Source organism: Tachyglossus aculeatus, unplaced genomic scaffold (genome assembly GCF_015852505.1).
Source record: "Tachyglossus aculeatus isolate mTacAcu1 unplaced genomic scaffold, mTacAcu1.pri scaffold_315_arrow_ctg1, whole genome shotgun sequence".
In the NCBI taxonomy this organism is placed as follows: Eukaryota; Metazoa; Chordata; class Mammalia; order Monotremata; family Tachyglossidae; genus Tachyglossus; species Tachyglossus aculeatus.
This window is the reverse complement of record NW_024045029.1, coordinates 1-6,806: the sequence shown is the minus strand read 5'-3', so window position 1 is coordinate 6,806 and position 6,806 is coordinate 1.

The following is a 6,806-nucleotide window of genomic DNA, read 5'->3' as shown; positions in this document are numbered from 1 at the left end:
CTCTCCATGTTGCCAACTTGTACATCCCAAGCACTTAGTCCAGTGCTGTGCACACAGTAAGCGCTCAATAAATACATATCTATTCTATTTATTTTATTTTGTTAATATGTTTGGTTTTGTTGTCTGTCTCCCCCTTCTAGAGGGTGAGCCTGCTGTTGGGTAGGGACCGTCCCTATATGTTGCTTATATGTCCCTATATGTTGCAGCGTGGCTCAGTGGAAAGAGCCCGGGCTTTGGGTCAGAGGTCATGGGTTCAAATCCCGGCTCTACCACACGTCTGCTGTGTGACCTTAGGCAAGTCACTTAACTTCTCTGAGCCTCAGTTCCCTCATCTGTAAAATGGGGATTAAGACTGTGAGCCCCACGGGGAACAACCTGATCACCATGTATCCCCCCCAGCACTTAGAACAGTGCTTTGCACATAGTAAGCGCTTAACAAATGCCATTATTATTATTATTATTATTATTGTCAACTTGTACATCCCAAGCGCTTAGTCCAGTGCTCTGCACACAGTAAGCACTCAATAAATACATATCTATTCTACTCATTTCATTTCGTTCATATGTTTGGTTTTGTTCTCTGTCTCCCCCTTCTCGACTGTGAGCCCACTGTTAGGTGGGGACCGTCCCTATATGTCGCCAACTTGTACATCCCAAGCGCTTAGTCCAGTGCTCTGCACACAGTAAGCGCTCAATAAATACATATCTATTCTATTTATTTTATTACGTTAATATGTTTGGTTTTGTTCTCTGTCTCCCCCTTCTCGACTGTGAGCCCGCTGTTGGGTAGGGACCATCCCTATATGTTGCCTATATGTCCCTATATGTTGCGGCGTGGCTCAGTGGAAAGAGCCCAGGCTTTGGAGTCAGAGGTCATGGGTTCGAATCCCGGCTCTACCACACGTCTGCCGTGTGACCTTAGGTAAGTCACTTAACTTCTCTGAGCCTCAGTTCCCTCAGCTGTAAAATGGGGATTAAGACTGTGAGCCCCACGGGGGACAACCTGATCACCGTGTATCCCCCCCCCCAGCGCTTAGAACAGTGCTTTGCACATAGTAAGCGCTTAACAAATGCCAACATTATTATTATTATTATTATTATTGCCAACTTGTACATCCCAAGCGCTTAGTTCAGTGCTCTGCACACAGTAAGCACTCAATAAATACGATTGAATGAATGAGTGAATGAATTTCGTTCTCTGGGCCTCGGTTCCCTCATCTGGAAAATGGGGATGGAGACTGTGACTGTGAGCCCACTCTTCTAGACTGTGAGCCCACTGTTGGGTAGGGACCGGCTCTATATGTTGCTAACTTGGACTTCCCAAGCGCTTAGTCCAGTGCTCTGCACACAGTAAGCGCTCAATAAATATGATTGATTGAATGAATGAATGAATGAAAGCACCGTACTAAGGGCTTGGGAGAGTCCAATCGAACAACAAACAGACATGTTCCTGCCCACAGTAATAATGATGATGGTATTTGTTAAGCGCTTACTATGTGCCAAGCACTGTTCTAAACACTGGGCGGGGGGATACAAGGTGATCAGGTTGTCCCATGTGGAGCTCACAGTCTTAATTCCCATTTTACAGATGAATGAACTGAGGCACAGAGAATAATAATAAGAATAATAATAATGGCATTTGTTAAGCACTTTCTATAATAATAATAATAGCATTTATTAAGCGCTTACTATGTGCAAAGCACTGTTCTAAGCGCTGGGGAGGGATACAAGGTGATCAGGTTGTCCCATGTGGAGCTCACAGTCTTAATCCCCATTTTATGGATGAGGGAACTGAGGCACAGAGAATAATAATAAGAAGAATAATGATGGCATTTGTTAAGCGCTTACTATAATAATAATAGCATTTATTAAGCTCTTACTATGTGCCAAGCACTGTTCTAAGTGCTGGGGGGGGGATACAAGGTCATCAGGTTGTCCCATGTGGGGCTCACAGTCTTAGTCCTCATTTTACAGATGAGGGAACTGAGGCACAGAGAATAATTAGAAGAAGAATAATGATGGCATTTGTTAAGCGCTTACTATAATAATAATAGCATTTATTAAGCGCTTACTATGTGCAAAGCACTGTTCTAAGCACTGGGGGGGATACAAGGTCATCAGGTTGTCCCATGTGGATCTCACAGTCTTAATCCCCATTTTACAGACGAGGGAACTGAGGCACAGAGAATAAAAAGAAGAAGAATAATGATGGCATTTGTTAAGCGCTTACTATAATAATAATAGCATTTATTAAGCTCTTACTATGTGCCAAGCACTGTTCTAAGCGCTGGGGGGGATACAAGGTGATCAGGTTGTCCCATGTGGAGCTCACAGTCTTAATCCCCATTTTACAGATGAGGGAACTGAGGCACAGAGAATAAGAAGAAGAAGAATAATGATGGCATTTGTTAAGCGCTTACTATAATAGTAAGAATAGCATTTATTAGGTGCTTACTATGTGCCAAGCACTGTTCTAAGTGCTGGGGTGGGGGGGGGGGGAATACAAGGTGATCAGGTTGTCCCATGTGGAGCTCACGGTCTTAATCCCCATTTTACAGATGAGGGAACTGAGGCACAGAGAATAATAAGAAGAAGAATAATGATGGCATTTGTTAAGCGCTTACTATAATAATAATAATAGTATTTATTAAGTGTGTACTATGTGCAAATCACTGTTCTAAGCGCTGGGGAGGGATACAAGGTGATCAGGTTGTCCCATGTGGATCTCACAGTCTTAATCCCCATTTTACAGATGAGGGAACGGAGGCACAGAGAATAAGAAGAAGAAGAATAATGATGGCATTTGTTAAGCGCTTACTATAATAATAATAATAGTATTTATTAAGCACGTACTATGTGCAAATCACTGTTCTAAGCGCTGGGGAGGGATACAAGGTGATCAGGTTGTCCCATGTGGAGCTCACAGTCTTAATCCCCATTTTACAGATGAGGGAACTGAGGCACAGAGAATAATAATAATAAGAATAATGATGGCATTTGTTAAGCGCTTACTATAATAGTAATAATAGCATTTATTAAGTGCTTACTATGTGCCAAGCACTGTTCTAAGTGCTGGGAGGGGGAATACAAGGTGATCAGGTTGTCCCATGTGGAGCTCACGGTCTTAATCCCCATTTTACAGATGAGGGAACTGAGGCACAGAGAATAATAATAAGAAGAAGAATGATGGCATTTGTTAAGCGCTTACTATAATAATCATAATAGTATTTATTAAGTGCGTACTATGTGCAAATCACTGTTCTAAGCGCTGGGGAGGGATACAAGGTGATCAGGTTGTCCCATGTGGATCTCACAGTCTTAATCCCCATTTTACAGATGAGGTAACTGAGGCACAGAGAATAATAATAAGAAGAATAATGATGGCATTTGTTAAGTGCTTACTATAATAATAATAATAGCATTTATTAAGCGCTTACTATGTGCCAAGCACTGTTCTAAGCGCTGGGGGGGATACAAGGTCATCAGGTTGTCCCATGTGGGGCTCACAGTCTTCATCCCTATTTTCCAGATGAGTGAACTGAGGCGCAGAGAAGTGAAGAGACTTGCCCAAATTCACCCAGCTGACAAGTGGCAGAGCCGGGATTAGAACCCATGACCTCCGACTCCCAAGCCCAGGCTCTTTCCACTGAGCCATGAGCTCACGTCTCTACAATGGGGATGAAGTCTGTGAGCCCCATGTGAGACAGGGACTGTGTCCAACCCGATTAGCTTGGATCTCCCCCAGCGCTTAGAACAGTGCTCGACTACATAGTAAGCGCTGCACAAATACCGTCATCACCCTCATCATCGTCATCCAGCCCCCTGCCACCTGATAATAATAAATTTACCTCCTTCCCCTCCCCACAGCACCTGTATATATGTATAGATGTTTGTACGGATTTATTACTCTATTTTATTTGTACATATTTATTCTATTTATTTTATTTTGTTAATATGTCTTGTTTTGCTGTCAGTCTCCCCCTTGTAGACTGTGAGCCCGCTGTTGGGTAGGGACCGTCTCTATATGTTGCCAACTTGGACTTCTCAAGCGCTTAATACAGTGCTCTTGCACACAGTAAGCACTCAATAAATACGATTGAATGAATGAATGAATGAATGATAATAATTTGGGGCACATAATTGTGGGTATTTGTTAAGCGCTTGCTACTTGCCAAGCATTGTAATGATAATAATTAATAATAATGACGGTATTTGTTAAGCGTTTGCTGTGAGAAGCAGCGTGGCTTAGTGAGAAGTGGAAAGAGCCCGGGCTTGGGAGTCGGAGGTCATGGGTTCAAATCCCGGCTCCGCCACCTGTCAGCTGGGTGACTTTGGGTGAGTCACTTCACTTCTCTGGGCCTCAGTTCCCTCATCTGGAAAATGGGGGTTATTAATAATAATAATAATAATAACAACAATAATAATAATAGCATTTGTTAAGCGCTTACTATGTGCAAAGCACTGTTCTAAGCGCTCGGGGGGATGCAAGGTGATCAGGTTGTCCCATGTGGGGCTCACAGTCTTAATCCCCATTTTACAGATTAAATCTGTGAGCCCCACATGCGACAACCTTGTATCTCCCCCCGTGCTCAGAACAGTGCCTGGCACATAGTAAGTGCTTAACAAATACCAACATAATAATAATAATAATAATGACGGCATTTATTAAGCGCTTACTGTGTGCAAAGCACTGTTCTAAGCGCTGGGGAGGTTACAAGATGATTTGTTGTCTGTCTCCCCTTTATAGACCGTGAGCCCACTGTTGGGTAGGGACCGTCTCTAGATGTTGCCAACTTCCCAAGCGCTTAGTCCAGTGCTCTGTATATATGTATATATGTTTGTACATATTTATTACTCTATTTATCTATCTATCTTACTTGTACATATCTATTCTATTTATTTTATTTTGTTAGTATGTTTGGTTTTGTTCTCTGTCTCCCCCTTTTAGACTGTGAGCCCACTGCTGGGTAGGGACCGTCTCTATGTGTTGCCAACTTGGACTTCCCAAGCGCTTAGTACAGTGCTCTGCACACAGTAAGCGCTCAATAAGTACGATTGATGATGATGATAAAGCGGGGAGTCCCGAAGGTCAGTCCTTCCTGATGTCTGGCCTGAATCCCTGTTGCTGCAGCCCCATCCCTTCAGAGCCCGAGACCCCTCGCTCGGATCAATCAATCAATCAATCAATCGTATTTATTGAGCGCTTACTATGTGCAGAGCACTGTACTAAGCACTTGGGAAGTACAAATTGGCATCACAATTTGTGCGCAGAGCATTGGACTAAGCGCTTGGGCGAGGACAGTACAACAGTAGAATGGACCCATTCTCCGCCCACAAGGAGCTGACAGTCTAGAGGGGGAGACGAGATATGAGTGGGAATAAATGATGATGATGGTGGTATTTCTCAAGCACTTATTATTCATTCATTCAATCGTATTTATTGAGCGCCTACTGTGTGCAGAACACTGTACTAAGCGCTTGGGAAGTACAAGTTGACAACATAATGTCTAGTGCCGAGCACTGTTCTAAGCGCCGGGGGGGCTACAAGGTGATGAGGTGGTCCCACGGGGGGCTCACAGTCTTCATCCCCATTTTCCAGATGAGGGAACTGAGGCCCAGAGAAGTGAAGTGACCTGCCCAGAGTCACCCAGCTGACCAGTGGCGGAGCCGGGATTAGAACCCACGGCCTTTGACTCCCAAGCCTGGGCTCTCTCATTCGTTCAGTCGTATTTATTGAGCGCTTACTGTGTGCAGAGCACTGTACTGAGCGCTTGGGAAGTACAAATTGACAACATACTGTCTAGTGCCGAGCACTGTTCTAAGTGCCGGGGGGGCTACAAGGTGATGAGGTGGTCCCACGGGGGGCTCACAGTCTTCATCCCCATTTTCCAGATGAGGAAACTGAGGCCCAGAGAAGTGAAGTGACCTGCCCAGAGTCACCCAGCTGACCAGTGGCGGAGCCGGGATTAGAACCCACGGCCTTTGACTCCCAAACCTGGGCTCTCTCATTTGTTCATTCGTTCAGTCGTATTTATTGAGCGCTTACGGTGTGCAGAGCACTGTACTAAGCGCTTGGGAAGTACAAGTTGACAACATAATGTCTAGTGCCGAGCACTGTTCTAAGCGCCGGGGGGGGCTACAAGGTCGTCAGGTTGTCCCACGAGGGGGCTCCCAGTCTTCGTCCCCATTTTCCAGATGAGGAAACTGAGGCCCAGAGAAGTGCAGTGACCTGCCCAGAGTCACCCAGCTGACCAGTGGCGGAGCCGGGATTAGAACCCACGGCCTTTGACTCCCAAGCCTGGGCTCTCTCATTCGTTCATTCGTATTTATTGAGCGCCTACTGTGTGCAGAGCACTGTACTAAGCGCTTGGGAAGTACAAGTTGACAACATACTGTCTAGTGCCGAGCACTGTTCTAAGCGCCGGGGGGGGCTACAAGGTGATGAGGTGGTCCCACGGGGGGCTCACAGTCTTCATCCCCATTTTCCAGATGAGGAAACTGAGGCCCAGAGAAGTGAAGTGACCTGCCCAGAGTCACCCAGCTGACCAGTGGCGGAGCCGGGATTAGAACCCACGGCCTTTGACTCCCAAGCCTGGGCTCTCTCATCCGTTCATTCGTTCAGTCGTATTTATTGAGCGCTTACTGTGTGCAGAGCACTGTACAAAGCGCTTGGGAAGGACAAGTTGGCAACATACTGTCTAGTGCCGAGCACTGTTCTAAGCGCCGGGGGGGGCTACAAGGTGATGAGGTGGTCCCACGGGGGGCTTACAGTCTTCATCCCCATTTTCCAGATGAGGGAACTGAGG